Raw genomic sequence first — 19,192 nt, 5'->3', positions numbered from 1 at the left:
TTGAAAAAAATGGATGGTATTTTGATAGGGATTGCATTAAATGTGTAGATTGCTTTAGGTAGCATAGACATTTTCACAATATTTATTCTTCCAATCCAGGAGCATGGAACATTTTTCCATTTTTTTGTGTCTTCCTCAATTTCTTTCATGACTACTTTATAATTTTCTGTGTATAGATTCTTAGTCTCTTTGGTTAGGTTTATTCCTAGGTATCTTATAGTTTTGGGTACAATTGTAAATGGGATTGACTCCTTAATTTCTCTTTCTTCAGTCTTGTTGTTGTACAGAAATGCAACTGATTTCTGTGCATTGATTTTATATCCTGACACTTTACTGAATTCCTGTACAAGTTCTAGCAGTTTTGGAGTGGAGTCTTTTGGGTTTTCCACATATAGTATCATATCATCTGCGAAGAGTGATAGTTTGACTTCTTCTTTACCAATTTGGATGCCTTTAATTTCTTTTTGTTGTCTGATTGCTGAGGCTAGGACTTCTAGTACTATGTTGAATAGCAGTGGTGATAATGGACATCCCTGCCGTGTTCCTGACCTTAACGGAAAAGCTTTCAGTTTTTCTCCATTGAGAATGATATTTGCGGTGGGTTTTTCATAGATGGCTTTGATAATATTGAGGTATGTGCCCTCTATCCCCACACTTTGAAGAGTTTTGATCAGGAAGGGATGCTGTACTTTGTCAAATGCTTTTTCAGCATCTATTGAGAGTATCATATGGTTCTTGTTCTTTCTTTTATTAATGTGTTCTATCACATTGATTGATTTGCGGATGTTGAACCAACCCTGCAGCCCTGGAATAAATCCCACTTGATCGTGGTGAATAATCCTTTTAATGTACTGTTGAATCCTATTGGCTAGTATTTTGGCGAGAATTTTTGCATCTGTGTTCATCAAGGATATTGGTTTGTAGTTCTCTTTTTTGGTGGGGTCCTTGTCTGGTTTTGGGATCAAGGTGATGCTGGCCTCATAAAATGAGTTGGAAGTTTTCCTTCCGTTTCTATTTTTTGGAACAGTTTCAAGAGAATAGGAATTAGTTCTTCTTTAAATGTTTGGTAGAATTCCCCTGGGAAGCCGTCTGGCCCTGGGCTTTTGTTTGTTTGGAGATTTTTGATGACTGTTTCAATCTCCTTACTGGTTATGGGCCTGTTCAGGTTTTCTATTTCTTCCTGGTTCAGTTGTGGTAGTTTATATGTCTCTAGGAATGCATCCATTTCTTCCAGATTGTCCAATTTGTTGGCGTAGAGTTGCTCATAGTATGTTCTTATAATTGTCTGTATTTCTTTGGTGTTAGTTGTGATCTCTCCTCTTTCATTCATGATTTTATTGATTTGGGTCCTTTCTCTTTTCTTTTTGATGAGTCTGGCCAGGGGTTTATCAATCTTATTGATTCTTTCAAAGAACCAGCTCCTAGTTTCATTGATTTTTTCTATTGTTTTTTTGGTTTCTATTTCATTGATTTCTGCTCTGATCTTTATGATTTCTCTTCTCCTGCTGGGTTTAGGGTTTCTTTCTTGTTCTTTCTCCAGCTCCTTTACGTGTAGGGTTAGGTTGTGTACTTGAGACCTTTCTTGTTTCTTGAGAAAGGCTTGTACTGCTATATATTTTCCTCTCAGGACTGCCTTTGCTGTGTCCCACAGATTTTGAACTGTTGTGTTTTCATTATCATTTGTTTCCATGAATTTTTTCAATTCTTCTTTAATTTCCTGGTTAACCCATTCATTCTTTAGAAGGATGCTGTTTAGTCTCCATGTATTTGGGTTCTTTCCAGCTTTCCTCTTGTGATTGAGTTCTAGCTTCAGAGCCTTGTGGTCTGAAAATATGCAGGGAATAATCCTAATCTTTTGATACCGGTTGAGACCTGATTTGTGACCCAGGATGTGATCTATTCTGGAGAAGGTTCCATGTGCACTAGAGAAGAATGTGTATTCTGTTGCTTTGGGATGAAATGTTCTGAATATATCTGTGATGTCCATCTGGTCCAGTGTGTCATTTAAGGCCTTTATTTCCTTGTTGATCTTTTGCTTGGATGATCTGTCCATTTCAGTGAGGGGAGTGTTCAAGTCCCCTACTATTATTGTATTATTATTGATGTGTTTCTTTGATTTTGTTATTAATTGGTTGATATAGTTGGCTGCTCCCACGTTAGGGGCATAGATATTGAAAATTGTTAGATCTTCTTGTTGGACAGACCCTTTGAGTAGGATATAGTGTCCTTCCTCATCTCTTATTATAGTCTTTGGCTTAAAATCTAATTGATCTGATATAAGGATTGCCACCCCAGCTTTCTTCTGATGCCCATTAGCATGGTAAATTGTTTTCCACCCCCTCACTTTAAATCTGGAGGTGTCTTCGCGTCTAAAATGAGTTTCTTGTAGGCAACATACTGATGGGTTTTGTTTTTTTATCCATTCTGATACCCTGTGTCTTTTGATTGGGGCATTTAGCCCATTAACATTCAGGGTAACTATTGAGAGATATGAATTTAGTGCCATTATTAGCCTGTAAGGTGACTGTTACTGTATATTGTCTCTGTACCTTTCTGATCTACTACTTTTAGGCTCTCTCTTTGCTTAGAGGACCCCTTTCAATATTTCCTGTAGTGCTGGTTTGGTGTTTGCAAATTCTTTCAGTTTTTGTTTGTCCTGGAAGCTTTTGATCTCTCCTTCTATTTTCAATGATAGCCTAGCTGGATAGAGTATTCTTGGCTGCATGTTTTTCTCGTTGAGTGCTCTGAATATATCATGCCAGCTCTTTCTGGCCTGCCAGGTCTCTGTGGATAAGTCTGCCGCCAATCTAATATTTTTACCATTGTATGTTACAGACTTGTTTTCTCGGGCTGCTTTCAGGATTTTCTCTTTGTCACTAAGACTTGTAAATTTTACTATTAGGTGACGGGGTGTGGACCTATTCTTGTTGACTTTGAGGGGGGTTCTCTGCATCTCCTGGATTTTGATGCTTGTTCCCTTTGCCATATTAGGGAAATTCTCTCCAATGATTCTCTCCAATAGACCTTCTGCTCCCCTCTCTGTTTCTTCTTCTTCTGGAATCCCAATTATTCTAATGTTGTTTCGTCTTATGGTGTCACTTATCTCTCGAATTCTCCCCTCATGGTCCAGTAGCTGTTTGTCCCTCTTTTGCTCGGCTTCCTTATTCTCTGTCATTTGGTCTTCTATATCACTAATTCTTTCTTCTGCCTCATTTATCCTAGCAGTGAGAGCCTCCATTTTTGATTGCACCTCATTAATAGCTTTTTTGATTTCAACTTGGTTAGATTTTAGTTCTTTAATTTCTCCAGAAAGGGCTTTAATATCTCCAGAGAGGGTTTCTCTAATATCTTCCATGCCTTTTTCGAGCCCGGCTAGAATGTTCAGAATCGTCATTCTGAACTCTTGATCTGACATATTACCCATGTCTGTGTTGATTAGGTCCCTAGCCTTCGGTACTGTCTCTTGTTCTTTTGTTTGTGGTGATTTTTTCCGCCTTGTCATTTTGTCCTTAAGATAAGAGAATATGAAGGAGCAAATAAACTACTAAAAGGGTGGCAAAGACCCCGGAAAAATGCGCTGTAACCAAATCAGAAGAGACCCCAAATTGTGGGGGGGAGAAAGGGGATAAAAACAGCTTCTGAAAAAAAAAGAAAAAAAAAAAAAGAAAGAAAAAAATTTAAAAAATAAAACAAATAAAAAATATAAAAAAGAAAGAAAAAATATATATATTTAGATGAACTAGTCAAAAAATGTTAAAAAAGAAAAGGGTAAACGTTTAAAAAAAATTTAGCAGAAGAAGAAAAACGAAAAAAGAAAAAAAAACTGAAGTAGCCGCAAGACTAAAGAATCATGGGGAGAAAGCCATGAGTTCCGTGCTTTGCTTTCTCCTCCTCTGGAATTGCTCTGCTGTCTTAGGAATTGAATCTGCTTTCTCCTTGATAGATGAACTTCGTCCTGGCTGGATATTTTGTTGATCTTCTGGGGGAGGGGCCTGTTGTAGTGACTCTCAAGTGTCTTTGCCCGAGGCGGGATTGCACCGCCCTTACCGGCGGCCGGACTAAGTAATCGGCTCAGGTTCGCTTTTGGGAGCTTCTGTTCCCTGAACGCTTTCCGTAGAGTTCCGGAGGACGGGAATGAAAATGGCGGCCTCCCAGTCTCCAGCCCGGAGGAGCCGAGAGCCTGGGTCCCCACTCCTCAGTGCACCCCCAGAGGACAGCACCCAATCACTCCCGTATCCCCAGCCTCTAGCCGCGCTCCGAGCTCACCCAGCCCGTGACCAGTTCAAGGTAACCCCGAGCTGAGAGTTCAGTCCTCGGCTCTGTCTCTCCAGCCGGCTTCTCCGTTCTAATACCTGCGAGCTCTCCGACACTCTGACACCCCCGATCCTTCTGTGACCCTGCGGGGCCTGGGGCCACGCTGGCCCCGCGTGGGCTTCACCCCGGTTTAGCCCCTGGAGCAATGTCCCTCAGTGGAACAGACTTTTAAAAGTCCTGATTTTGTGCTCCGTTCCTCCGCCGCTTGCCGGGAGCCGGCCCCTCCCCCCGCTGTCTATCTTCCCGTCGTTTTAGATTCACTTCTCCGCCAGTCCTACCTTTCAGAAAGTGGTTGATTTTCTGTTTCTAGAGTTGCTGTTCTTCTTCTCTTCGCTCTCCCGTTGGATTTGTAGGTGTTTGCAATGTTTAGATAAGCTATCGAGCTGATCTCCTGCTACCTGATGTAGTCTCAGGCTGCTACTTCTCCGCCATCTTGACTCCTCGAAAGAATAATAATTTTATTAAAACTATTATTGGCATTTTGAGAAGTTGTCATTCGTCATATTTATATGTTTAATTAAATAGAATTATAATGTTTATTTATTTGGGAAAGTTTTGTTTATGAAGCAATTGAAGCATTTAAAAGGAAAAATTGAGTGTATTAGATTTATCCATTCTTTCATGAATCCCTTCCTTCAACAAAACTTAACTGTGTGCCCATCCTCCACATCTGTTCAATTTTGAGAAACAGTTCACCTCTATGCGTATTTATCTGTCTTCCCTTACCAAACTGAAGGTCTGCCATCATTATTATTTCCTTGAACCTAGTCCAATGTCTGGCCCCAGAGCAAGCACTCAGGAAATATATACTGAATGAATGAATGATCCACATGAGGCCCAAAATGCAATCAGCTTTTAAAAATTATGACTGTTATCTCCCTGTTATCTTTGGATTTTAAGGACCATCAGTTTCTGTTGCAGTATTGGGTTCACCTAGGGGCCCACCTTCCATTTCTTTCCTTTTAACAGCTGAATGACATTGATTCACCTTCTGCTTAGAGGGAGGTAACTTGTTCATTCGGCTAACATGAGGGGGAGAATCACAGGGTATGCAGGGGCAGAAACAGTGAATCCTGTGTGCAGTTGGAATACAGTTTGTGAAGGGAAACACGACTGAAATGGTAGGCCATAACCAATGTGTATTGGGCCTTGGACATCTGATTAACAAGTTACAAACGTATACATGAAGGTTAAAAATTCAATCACAAAGAAGCCATCGACACAATCCACAGTATGCTTTAGGAAGATTAATCAGATTTTCATTTGGAGGAAAAATTACAAGAGTGTACCATTTAGTAATAAGGAAAATGGGTTTTGAAGTTGTATTGCTCAGATTTCATAATGATTCTCTGCAATTTACCAGCTGCATGAACTTTAGCAAAAAACTTAACCTCTCTGAACCTGAGTTGCATTATTTATAAAATGGGGTCACAATTCATTGGATTAAATGTGATGATGTATTGAAATGACTGGTAGAGTGACACTGTGAATAAAAGAATGCAAAACCAAAACAAACACAATGAAAGTGAGACTTTGCAGAGGAGGGACTGAGCGAGGATGATTAAAGAGAAAGAGACACACTTAAGAAGCAGTGTCACAGAAGCCCATAGGGGAATGAAAAGTGAGTTAAAGAAGCTGCTCACAGTTATTCAAGTGTAGCTGCTAACAACTTGGTCTCACTACTTGGTCTCACTACTTGGTGCCTACTGTGTTGGTGGGTATCCTGGTATTCTCCTGAAATGTTCTTTGTACATGTCTCCCAGCCTGCCTAGGAACAGAGACTGGTTCTTGGTCATCTCTGCAGCCCTAGTGTCTAATATATTCCCGGTGTCAATGAAATCTTCTTAATAAATGTCGACTAATCATAAATTGTTCTTGACATTTCAAACGATCTTCCAAAGAGAAACTTCTTTGCTCTCGTATCTCTAGAGATCAGGCTAAAAGATCTGGCCTAGGGGTGCCTGGGTGGCTCAGTGGATTAAGCCGCTGCCTTCGGCTCAGGTCATGATCTCAGGGTCCTGGGGTCGAGCCCCGCATTGGGTTCTCTGCTCCGCGGGGAGCCTGCTTCCTCCTCTCTCTCTCTGCCTGCCTCTCTGCCTACTTGTGATCTCTCTCTCTGTCAAATAAATAAATAAAATCTTTAAAAAAAATTATTAAAAAAAAAGATCTGGCCTAGATGTAGTGACAGGGAACACACAATACGAGTAATTGTAAAAAAAAAAAAAAAAAGTTTGTTAGTTTCTTAAGTTTCATCCTCAATTTTTTCACTTTCCTATGACATAACTTTGATCTGGTGCAGTTTGGTCCAAAAAAAAAAAAATAAAATAAAATAAAAAGCAAAGGCCTTGTTGTTGATTCTTCACTATAGAGCTCAGGCTTACAAAAGCCTCCCATGTAGGTTCTTCTCTCTCCTATTTTCCTTCATTCTCTCTCTCTCTCTTTTTTTTTCAATTTGTTATTTATTTTGGTGTTCTTTTTTTCCTCAATTTATCACCTTGTGTCTGGTTTTGAAACTGCAATTCTCTATGTATATACCTATGTATAATATCCTTTCTTAGGATTTCTTTGTGTAACTTGGTAAAGTTTTAAATGCTTTGAAAATGAACTTCAGAAATAACACATGCTGAGAGTTCAGCCCTTGCATCTTCAACTATAGCTGAGAAGAAGGAAAGAAAAGAGGCCTTTGGACAGTGACATAATAACAGCTAAGCTTTGTGGAGTTTTTGATGCGTGCCAGGCACTGTTCTAAGTGGGTTACCAATATTTCCCCACAAAGAACAGAAGAGAGCAAAGATGTGGAGAAACTGGAATTCTTGTGCACTGCTGGTGAGAATGAGAAATGGTGCAGCAGATACGGAAAAATTAAAAATAAAATTACCATATGATCCAGCAATCAATCCACTTTTGGATATATGTGTGAAAGAATGGAAAGGCGGATCTAGAAGAGCGATTTGCAAACTCAAGGTAACTGAAACATTGTTCACAATAGCCAAGAGGTAGAAACAACCCAAATTTCCACAGATGGATGAATGGACAAACAAAATGTGGTATGTACATACCATGGAATATTATTCTACCTTAAAAAGGAAGGAAATTCTAACACATGCCACACAGGGATGAAGCTTAAAGACATTATTCTAAGTGAAAGTAGCCAAACACAAAAGGACAAATAATATATGTTTCCACTTATCTAGAGACAAAAAGTGGAATAGTTGCCAGGGGCTGGGGGCTGGGCAGGGATGGAAGTTGTTTAGTGGGTACAGAGTTTCAATTTGAGAAGATTAAAAAAAAAAAAAAGGTTCTGGAGGTGGATGGTAGTCATTGTTGCATGACAATGTAAATATAATTATTGCCACTGAAATCCACTTAAAAATGTTAAAGATGGAAAATTTTATGTTATGTATATTTTTACACAATTTAAAAAACATGTAAAGAATGATTCATGTGCAGACTCAAAACTATTTGTACTGGTTCGGTTACCAGGCTTTCTTTTTGTCACCTGTGCTAACAAAATCTACATATATCCAAAAAAACTAAAAACAAACAAATGAGGTTGTTGGTAAATTAAAGATGGCCACAAACTCTTTGCTACTCCTTCAATTAAGAGGTGGAGTCTTATTCTTTTCCCCTTGAATCATGGCTGGCTTTGTGTCTTCTTGACCAATAGACTGTGGCAGAAGTAACTTCTGGGATCCAAGGCTAGATCATAAGAAGTCCTACTATATTGCTTGGAACAGCTCACTCTCTGCATGTACAGTCTCTGAGAGCTCCCTCAGCAAGCACTTTGTTGTGAGAAATCCAAACCAGAGAAAGAGGCCATGTGCAGGCACTCTGTGGGATAGCTCTAGCTGAGCCTCCAAAGAGGGATTCCAGCCTGAATTGCCAATAACATAGTATTCATTCGAACCTGAAGTAAACTAGTTTCAGCTGACATCTGACTGCAAATGTGTAAGGGACCTCCAAGCTAGAACCACACAGCCAAGTCCAGTCAACCCACAGAATCGTGATAGATCCTAACAAATTGTATAATTTACTAGTGTATAATAATACACTAAAATCTGCTGTGGTTTATTATGTAGGTACCATAATGATGTCCATTTATACTTGAAAAACCTGAAGCTGAGAATGGAAATGCTTGCTCATGGTCTCTGCCAGTAAGCAGAGGAACTCACACTTGAAGCACATATTTCTTTTTTTTTTTTAATTTTTTATTTATTTCTTATTTTTTATAAACATATAATGTATTTTTATCCCCAGGGGTAGAGGTCTGTGAATCGCCAGGTTTACACACTTCACAGCACTCACCATAGCACATACCCTCCCCAATGTCCATAATCCCACTCCCCTTCTCCCAACCCCCTCCCCCCAGCAACCCTCAGTTTGTTTTGTGAGATTAAGAGTCACTTATGGTTTGTCTCCCTCCCAATCCCATCTTGTTTCATTTATTATTCTCCTACACCCCTAAACCCCCATGTTGAAGCACATATTTCTAAACTTCTAGAATTGTAATGCCTGCACTGCTGACTACTGAATACAGTTTTTCAGTTGAACCAGCTATAAAAGGATTTACTTCTCAAAAAATCCTGTATTTAATTCAGAGCTGAGTTCTGCCACATTACTCAACTCCAAGGGTAATGTGGATGACGCCAAAGTGCATGGTACCTCCTGCAGCTGTGCATTACACAGGCCTCAGAGCCATAAGAAAGGGACCTGAACAAACCTGTCCCCTATCCTCAACCAGAGCTTGTTCTCTTAAGTGTTAACACCTTCCAACAAATGGTCAGCCCTTGTCTAAGGGCCTAAGAAATTTCAAGGGAGAAGAGACATTGGTACTAGAACCTATGGGAATACCAGAAGTAAGACATATTTAAAAATTTAATTAAGGGGCACCTGGGTGGCTCAGTGGGTTAAAGCCTCTGCCTTCAGCTCAGGTCATGATCCCAGAGTCCTGGGATCGAGCCCTACATCGGGCTCTCTGCTTGGTGGGGAGCCTGCTTCCCTCCCTCTCTCTGCCTGCCTTTCTGTCTGCTTGTGATCTCTGTCAAATAAATAAATAAAAACTTTAAAAAAAATTGAATTAAGGGGCGCCAAGTAGTTCACTCTGTTAAGCACCCAGGTCCTGCAATTGAGTCCTATGTCGGGCTCCCTGCTCCTCAAGGACCTGGCTTCTCCTTCTGCTTCTCTCTCTCTCATGAATAAAAAATAAAATCTTTAAAAAACTAATTAAAAAGTAGGAAGTAAGAATTAAAAAAAAAAAAAACAACAGAGGTTCAGGGCCATTTAGCGTAGGGCAGATTTCACTGTAGAGGGCAGAGCTTCCCTGGTGATGCTACGGTATTAGAGCAGGGAACACTAGCTTCCAACTCTAATAAAAACCCACATCACCAACGAACAAAAAAATCTTGGAGTTTAGTAAAGGGAAGTACACCTTCTACCTTAAAACGTTAAAACTGTGGTGCCTGGGTGGCTCAGTCGGTTAAGTGGTCAACTCTTGACTTTGCCTCAGGTCATGATCTCAGGGTCCTGAGATTCAGCCCCACATCTGGCTGTGCACTAAGCAGGGAGTCTGCTTGTTCCTTTCCCTCTGGGACACCCGCCCCCCAACAAAGAAATAAATAAAATCCTAGAAAAATAATGTTAAAATGAGTTTTTAAGTCTATTTACACACAGCAGGCACGGATTGCACTCAGAAAACATCTCTATTCAGCATTTATCACAATATTTGTAAGTAAGCTTTCATTTCCCTTTCTAAATTTGAAGTAGGAAACATATCTTATTTGTGAGTATTTCTAGTCCCACCATAGTACTCTTTACTGAAGGAGGAATGCTAACCCCATTCGGTAATATATTCAAATAAAGATTCAATCCATTTGCACTGAAATAGACTTTATTCAATTCCTTGTGTCTATGCCAGGCTCAGTGCTAAACATTTTCATATATAATCCCTATTTGTTTTCCTAAACAATCCAGAACACAGGAAAAGCCAAGGTTTGTTTTACTGTTTGATTTATTTAAGTTCAAATATGAAAGAAATGAATGGAAGCAACTAACATGGGAACAGGACTTTATTATCACTTACAGGAATAATGTGACATGAAAATAGGGATTAAGATGAACAGTATATAAATATGATGAGGTTTTGTTGCTCCTTCTTCCCAGAGCCCTATATCAAGACACCTGATTTGACACCTGGAATGGCATAGTTAGAACTGTGACTGCCATGATAAGCTGAAACCTATGATGCTAAACCATAGTAGGGAAAGAGGAAAAACCAGTTTGCGCATCAAGAAAGGATTAGGAAGGGGGGCGCCTGGGTGGCTCCGTGGATTAAGCCGCTGCCTTCGGCTGGGGTCATGATCTCAGGGTCCTGGGATCGAGCCCCACATCGGGCTCTCTGCTCCGCGGGGAGCCTGCTTCCTCCTCTCTCTCTGCCTGCCTCTCTGCCTACTTGTGATCTCTCTCTCTGTCAAATAAATAAATAAAATCTTAAAAAAAAAAAAAAAAGGATTAGGAAGGGCAGTGCCCCCCTCTTCCAAACTTCATCTTCAGGTCTTTTACAGCAGAATTGTCTAGTTGGCCCTGTATCTTGTCAAACTGGGTCTCATGCACACTAACTTTCCTAAAGGTTATTTGTATCTATTTTAGTTTATGCATTTTGATCAATTTCACTTACATGTATACAGCGGCAAGAACGTAGGATGTGGAGGGTAAAATTCTGAGTTTCAGTCCACCTGTGTGACATTAAGTCAATTAATCTCTGAAGAAATAATTTTATCCATTAAACAATGAAAAAAACCGATTGATTCCTAACCGTCTGTCAGAGTGGTAGGGAGTTCTTGATGGGAAACTCACGTGAGAGCCCTTTGGAACCTATAAAATACTGTTAATTATGTGCAGAAACAACGTCCCCAAAATAGAGAAGGGCGATTTTCTTTTTTTAGCTAAACGAATTCTGGAAAAATCCCTACTGGAACGCAGTGGTTTTGCACATGCCAAACGCAAGGTCCAAAAGCTTACCCAAAGCCGCCGACAGCAGCAAAGTGAGACGCAAACCACAGAAAAGTGACTGCCGCCCCAGCCTCAGACTCTAAGCACTTCCGGCGCAGCAATGCAGTCCCGGAAAGATGGACGGGCTCCAGCACCCCAGGAACAGCCACGCTCAACATGGCTGCCATGAGTCGACGACAGCGTCCCACACCCAACATGGATATATGGAACGAGCCCAGCCCCGGAAGGCAACCCTCCGGAAATGCTCGAGCTGCGGCGGAAGCGGAAGCGCCGAGGCGGTGGGGGCCGCGGGAAGTGTCGGTCGCGTTTCTCCCTCCCTCTCAACCACAATAACAGACGGAGGGCCGGCGTAGGTGAGGCGGCGGCGGAATGGGCCCGGGGACCGGCAGCAGGCCGCAGAGCGGGGGGTGTGGGCGGCGGGGTGGAGGCAGCCGGGTGGGATCTCCGGGGTTCCCGGACTCCCGACCGCCTGGGCTCTCGGTCTCGGACTCCTTTCAGGCCTAGAGCTCCCGGGAGAGCAAGGATTGGGTTTGTGGGTCTTGGCCTTGTAGGCCCTGGTTGCGGGGTTTGCCTACCTTGCCCAGAACTGGCCGAAGATTCTAGCATACAGAACCCTCTTTGGGTTTCGGGTTTCCTCAGAATGGGGGCGGGGTGGGGGATTGGCCTGGGCAATTCATGGGACACCACCCCACCCCGAGCGTCACGAATTCTACGATTTTTACGTTGTCAGTGTTTAAGCCAGTAAGTTAAGGAAGACCTGTAGTCAGTGTACCGAGGAATGTCTCTGAGCAAGACGCAACGAGTACATTTTTTTGAGAGGCGGCCAGCCCTGGGATCAGGAGCCTCAAGTTCTAGTTTTACCTCGCCACCGACTCCCTGTGTGACCTTGCCCGGGTGCATTACCCTCTCTGTAGCGCAGTTGGTTTATCTGTAAAATGAAAGTAGCCTCTGATGCATCTCCCAGCTCTGAAGATCAGGTTCTCTGCTCCTTTTAAAAGGAGTCTTAGAGACAGACCTGAAAAGCTTGTTTTCCCTGCCTCCTGGGTAGCCAGGAGTTGACTGATAAGAAATGTCTGCCGTGTTTCTTTCCAGGCACCAAACTGGCCAAGGGCAACTGGGTACTTAGGAAGGTTCTTGTGCAGGGAGAAGCTCTGTCCTGACAACTTCGTTTTATAAATCTAGACCAGCAGTGTGAAAACACTCCTGTGTGAAGAATGGGAGATCTTGTTTTTTGTCTTAAAGCTGCTTTTAACTTGCTGTTACTTTGGGCAAATTCCTTTGCACTCCCTGGACTTGAGATTTCTCAGCTGAGCGCATTGGATTAGGTCCCTGATTCTTAATCCTCTTTCCGATACTCTCAGCACAACTGAAGAAAAAAAAAATGGCTCTATAAGACCAGGATATTCTGAGAGAGAGAAGAGGTGGGATGTGGAAAGCTACATACTGTGTAGTCCTATAGACTGAAAAATCTGTGCTTGTAATTTTTAACTTCTGACAGTTACTGGTTTAGGTGACCCCAAGGATTCTTTCCTCCTTTTAAAATTTACAGTGCTGTGATTTCTTATATTCTCTTAGGGTAATGAATATGGACTTGTGTGTGTGTGTGTGTGTGTGTGTTTATTTATTTTTAAGATTTTATTTTAAAATAATCTACACCTAGCATGGGGTTCAAACTTCGAACCCTGAGATCAGGAGCCATATGCTCTATCGATTGAACCAACCAGGCACCCCTTGTGTGTCTGCAGGTACACACTTTAGTGAAAAAGATAAAAAGGCATAGAATAAGAGAAAAAGGAAAAACGACTTTTCAGTAAGGTGAAGTAACATAGTAAAATAAAATTGGTCTTGCACTGGAGTTTAAGACGTGTATCCTTGCTTCAGGTCTTGTACTTTCTGACTTTGTGTCTTTGGACAAACCAGCTTACCTCTTTGGGTCTCACTTTTCCTTATCTGGAAGGTGAAGTGTTGGACTGGATGATTTCTGGATCCTTTTGGCACTAGAATTCTGTGTTTCTTTTTTTTTTTTTTTTAATATTTTATTGATTTGACAGAGAGAAATCACAACTAGGCAGAGAGGCAGGCAGAGAGAGAGGAGGAAGCAGGCTCCCCATGGAGCAGAGAGCCGGATGCGGGGCTTGATCCCAGGACCCTGGGATCATGACCCGATCTGAAGGCAGAGGCTTAACCCACTGAGCCACCCATGCGCCCCCTGTGTTTCTTTTTTTATTTGAGCGGTTTGGTAGATGTGGTGTGGCACCTCTTTAGGCAAGAGAGGCTATCCTAGGTAGTAGACATGGAAGCTCTATGATGTTAGGATCTATGATGTTAGGTCAGATTAAGTGACATGCAAGATTATTTTGATATGAGCAAGCTGAAGCCAATAGAAACTAAATTAGAACCTGAGGGGCAGGAAAGCCCTCGACCAGATAGATGATTGAAGACACTAGAAAGTTTTAAATGGGAGAGGGGTATTTTTGGTGAGGGTAATGAAAGGTAATTTAGATTATAGTTATGGAAATGACTGAGTTATAAGAAACTGGTGTTAGAGTCTACCTGCATTCTAAGACAGTAAGTTTCATGGAAAGACAGACTTCAACAGCTGGCACTTAGTAGGCAGTAAATGATAGGGGAGATAATGGATGAACAGATAACAGCTATCAAGAAAAGAAAAGGAGGAGTTTCTCCATAGAATTGTTATTAATTAGATACAGAATTAGAAATTGGTTCAGAATTATGAAAATTTTATGGGACAAGAGATCCCACAGTTTTCTGGTTTGTTGTAAGTAAGGTAAGTTAGTTTATCTCTGCATTGTAAAGTGTGTTAATAAGAGACAAACGTGCTTGGGAAGGCCTGGCGTGGTCTGAGGAAAGGATTAATTAATAGAATAAGTCAGGGCTGGTGGAGAATATTGACAAGATGGTAGAGGTATAGGAAGATTTTTAGATGTGACATTTAGGGAGTGAAGGAGTGGACTCATATAGGATTTTTGTAGATATCACCAATTGTCAGAATTTTGAATAGTAGGTACTAAAACCTCTATAGTGGAAATAGAGGACTAAAAGGAAAAGAACTTGATATTGCAAGGAAATGTTAGGCCTCCCTTGCAAGAGGTGGAGATAGCCTTAAGGGTTAGGGATTAAAATAGATGGGAATAAATTTGGGGGCAAACAGAATGAACTGAATTAATAGAGGATAGTATAGTTCTGTTTGGGAAAAGAGGAGATAGATTTGACTGGTCATTTGGAAGGAGAAGAGAGCACACCTAAGAGAAATTGTATTATGGAAGGACTCCCTGGCTTAAAGAATACACACAGATAACTCAGGTTACTACTTAGAATATACTTGGCACCACCCGGACGATAAAGGTGCTTCCAGTGGCTGAGGTCTGCTAAACAGACAGCCACCAAAAGACTATAGGATACCCAAGACTGCTAAAAGCTGTGGTGTGGGACCCTAAATTAGATGGACCACAAACCCTAATTTGTGAAGCAGGGTGTGGCCAGCAGCAGTTCTATCAGAGCATCCAGAAGCCCATCTCAGAGCACTGGGGCATAGCTCTGGAATGCAGAGGGACAGCTGAGGTGCAGAGCCTGGCTTGATGATAGGGTGTGTAATGTAGGCTGAGAAGTTTGAAGACACTTAATACATGCCCTTGGGCAAGTGACTTATCCTCTCTGGTTCTGTTTGTCCATCTGAAAATTGAGGGGGCTGGTCTTGAGGACCTCTGGATGAATTTTGATGTGTCTGTGAAGCCCCTGAAATTGTGTATGAAACTCATCGTGTATGTTTTATTTTCCTCTTGGGAAGAAGATGTGCAGCTTTTACCATAGCCTCAGATGGGTTTGTGACCCACAAAAAATTAAGAACTGTGTGACTGGGTAGGCTCTGAGGGCCCCTTCAGCTTTTAACATTCTGGGATTCTAGACTTCTGTCAAAATGACATTTCTTTGAGATTTGGAGTCTGAGTCTCCAGAACTTGGCTGGCCTTAGAAATAACACCCGCAAAATAGATTCTTCATGTATTTGTACTCACCTCTCTCTTACCCTCTATGACTCCTGCTAGATCTGCTTCAGAGTTTCATCTTCACCTACTGTTGATTTTTCCTTCTTAGTCCTTTCGCTTCCAAGCTACTGCTGCTTTGCACCTTCCCTCCTTTTTTGAGTTTCTCAAGTGGCAAATGGTGATATGTGGGCTATAGGGGTAGGAAGAAACCAAGATACAGAAGGCTATTTTTCTATTCACTCGCTTTTGTCCTTTATCCCACTAAAAGAAAAGCAATTAAGGGAGTGCACGGACAAGAGAGACAGCATCATCATTTAGATTTTGCTCATTTTGTGCGCTGTTTTTTTCTCATACAGAGTTGCCAGGCCTTTGTTACTCTCAGCATAGCCACCTCAATGAAGATGAAGCCAGCTTTAGTTGAAATAATTTTGTTGTCCTTTACAGAGTTTGAATGGTGGTGAGGGCAAATAAATGAATTCTTTAACAAGGAAGCTTTTTTATCTCCTGGATATTTCCAGGACACCTACTTGGAGAGGACTGATGGCTTTCCCCTGGCTGTGGGTCCTGACCTGTTAAACCCCTACATGTGGGATGGAGATCTTATCTTTTACCCTGGCCTTCATCTCCACATGTCCCCCACCAGAGGCTTCCCGCAGGGGAGTCACTACTCCACTCGCTGCCAAGTAGGTAGCTACATAAATAAGTCTTCAATTCTAGGCATCATACAGAAAATACATGTGTAATTTCACCTAAAAAAATGCTGCTAATTTAGGCCCTTTGACAGTGTTAATGCATACTGTAAGTTAAATAGATTTTTGTGGGCTCGCTAGGGACCCTATCTCTGTGTAATGTTCTATAAAGTCATATCTGTGAGTAAATACTTCTGAGTCCTAAACAAGTGAACATTTATAAACCAATGATATTTCAGGTACAGTCTATTTGGTTTAAAAATTCAAGTGTCAGTTGTACACTGAGGCATTAAATCTGATTCCCACAAAATCACAGCTTGCAAAATAATAAGGAACGGCAAAAGGCGGAATCATAAATGAGGGTATAAATAGCGATGTAGATTTGGTGAAGGAAAAGAAGGGAGAAAGGCTAAGAAAGATTTTTACTTACAGGATGAAAAGTTGGGAACATCGTATTCCTGAAAGGCTAGATGTCAAGATTCTTAAAAGTGAAGCATGTGCTAAAAATATGATAGCTGGAGAATTCATCCATGGTTGGATTGGTCAGAACTGGTTAATAGTCTTGTTGAGGCATTTGTAGGTGCGGGTAGCTGTTTGTTTTGTGTTTCCTGATTAAAATCTGGCTGCATTTTGCTAGGTTATAAGCTTGCTACTGAGATTGTGGAGGACTGTGGTAGCAAACAGGATGCTCAGAGGGCAATGGTTCCTAGCAGTCTTGAAGCTACTGGATGCCTCTGGAATAATGGAAAGACTGATGGATGTTCATACATCAGATATTTGAGCATTTATTATGAGCAAAGACTTGTTTTCACCTAGAGGCAGGAGACTGAGATTCCTTTGCTTTTCCTGGCTGAAACGTGGCCAAAAAATACTACACAAGGAGAAGCACATGTTAAGTCTCAACAGGGAGCTCAAAAGAGGGGAGAAGTTTTCACAGAGGACTTAACATTTAAACTAGATTTTGAAAACAGATTAATGCTGTTTTAGGCAAAAAAGAGAAGGAAAGGACATTCTAGTCGGAGTTAATAGCTTATTAGGAATGAAAGATCAATATTTGGGGGAACTAAGGTTATTGGTGGGGCAGGAGTGAGTGTCCTGAAGAACAAGTGGTTAAGGATTGAAAGATAAGATTGGGAAGGTGCCATGGGATGAAATTAGAAAGATTTTATCCTGTGGAAACTGGGATTCCTTGTGGGCTGATTTGTTTTTTGTTAGTTTTTTAAGGGGTATAATATGCAAAACAAGTCTAAATGTTCAAATAAGGGAGAAGAGTAGAAAAAGTATCTTTGTTACATTCCAAAAACTCTGTTCTCCCCCGAGGTAACCACTGTTGATATTTTGTTGTGGACCTTTCCAGAAACGTCCCATACAGACACAATCATATTTGTCCTTTTTCTCTAATGCAAATGAGGTAGTGCTTTTGAATGACCTACATTTTGCTTTTTTCACTTAAGTGCAATCAGAGGAATGGTTTAAAAACGTAATTCTGGTTTCGGTGTGGAGTATGGTATGGTAAGCATTTATTCAGCAAATTACTTATTGCCAGCCTATTGTGCGGTAGGCTTTGTTCCAGGCTCTAGGGAAATCACTGAGGAAGCCATTGTCTCCAGGTGAGGGTTGATAGAGGCCTGAAAGCCTGAGGAAGGGGATGCAAGAGCAATATTGTGGTAAGATTGGTAAGAATAGCTGATCAAGTGCCTGGAAAGTGAGAGATCACCGAATATTGAGGCTGATTTAACAGTTTCTGTTTTGGGCATCTGGTAAACCAGAGTAGGGAAAGTAGGGGTGTGTCTGTCTGTCTGTCTGTGAATGTGTTTTGGGAGGGGGTGGTTGTGGAGAGAGTTCAGTTTGGACATACTTTTGAAGGATGTTCAAAGAACTGAGATGAAGGTTTCTGAGAGGAAGTAAATGTCAGAACTCAGGAGAGATGGGAGCTAGAAGTGGATTCTTTTTTTTTTTTTTTTTTAAGTATATTTGTAGTAGCAGTAGTGGAATACAGAGTGGATACAGTTGTCTCAGGCAGAAGAGAATTCTAGGGTGAACTGGCAAAAGAGACTGAGGAGTGCTCATAGAGGAATGAAGAGGACCAAGAGAATGTCACTTTGGGGGTCGCATGATGTGAGAGTTTCAAAGAAAGAGTGGTTAACAGTGCCCATACTACAAATGGGTCAGATAGGGGAGCCTCGAAGGGGGTATATTGGATTTCATGATGAGGAAGTCAAAATAATCTTAGAGCAGTTTTGGGAGCCATTGTAAGGTGGAAAGATTCATTTTGCTGGGGAGAGAGCGGTGAATAGGAAAAGGTAGGTAGTGATAGAAACAGAGGAGTATATTTATAACTTTTTGTGGGGTGTTCTGAGTACAAACTTTTATTTCTCCCAAGGCCTGTTAACCAAAATGGGATGGACAGCATATAAGCCTTTGAGAAGGCAAAAGAGAGGTCACAAATTCAGTGCAAGGTAGCTCACGCACCTACTTTCTGCAGAATCGCTTAGGTCTGTACTGCTGGGTGCTTGTTGATACTAATCCGCACACAGTTGTGTAAAGATATTTCTTTGGTTTCCTAGGCCGTGGCTGAAGAGGCAACAAATGAGAGGGGGGCTTAGAAGTAGGTATAGGGATATGTCTGTGCATGTGTGCGTGTGTGGAATGCAGGGAAAAGTGAGCATGCTGCCACCTGTGAGAAATTACAAGTGACCTGTCAGTGAGGGAAGAGACCAGAACACACACAGGCACAGGAAATCGGAGGATTCACTTAGTCGTGCAGTTTGCTCCCATTTATTGGTGATGCAAAGAATTCCCAATAACGCCACAGACTTCTGTAGTTCCTGAGAGGTATCATAGAATATAATGGATATTCATATTAATGTCCTGAGGTCATCAAGAAAAGGTAAGTTTTATTGACTCCACTTTGTAGGAAAATAAAAAGTCCTCTTTAGAAAATTTCAATAGTAAAGAATTATAATTAGGAAAAAGGAAAAGGTGGTCCATGACATGGAGCCAGAACTATTCTAGAGAAGCACTGATTTGGAACTGCACTTGCGTGCATCACAGCAGCATGATGCAATTTAAGCTCTGATCTAGAGTTCTCTGAGTTTGAGTCCAAAGCATTTTGGAGAATTTTACCAGTGATAGTTGATCATTGCTACTTAGAGGACACTGTTTTTACATGGTTCC

General features: G+C 41.3%; 1 protein-coding gene and 1 long non-coding RNA gene across 4 annotated transcripts in view; one reads left to right on the top strand and one right to left on the bottom strand.

The window, feature by feature from the left end:
• The window catches only part of LOC123939037, a 54,236-nt gene extending 42,771 nt beyond the window's left edge, over positions 1-11,465 (bottom strand). Inside the window, exon 1 of the long non-coding RNA XR_006817805.1 lies at positions 11,332-11,465. This is a non-coding gene — a long non-coding RNA (uncharacterized LOC123939037). The remainder of the gene's footprint in view (positions 1-11,331) is intronic.
• A 125-nt stretch (positions 11,466-11,590) lies between these two features.
• FBXO38 (F-box protein 38) overlaps positions 11,591-19,192 on the top strand; it is a 59,526-nt gene continuing 51,924 nt past the window's right edge. For all 3 annotated transcript variants that reach the window (XM_045999379.1, XM_045999376.1, XM_045999374.1), the window contains exon 1: positions 11,591-11,675. The gene's annotated coding sequence lies outside the window, so the exon portion shown is untranslated. The remainder of the gene's footprint in view (positions 11,676-19,192) is intronic.

This window comes from Meles meles, chromosome 3 (assembly GCF_922984935.1).
Source record: "Meles meles chromosome 3, mMelMel3.1 paternal haplotype, whole genome shotgun sequence".
In the NCBI taxonomy this organism is placed as follows: domain Eukaryota; kingdom Metazoa; phylum Chordata; class Mammalia; order Carnivora; family Mustelidae; genus Meles; species Meles meles.
Note: the sequence above shows the minus strand (reverse complement) of the source record. Positions and strands in the feature narration are given on the sequence as shown.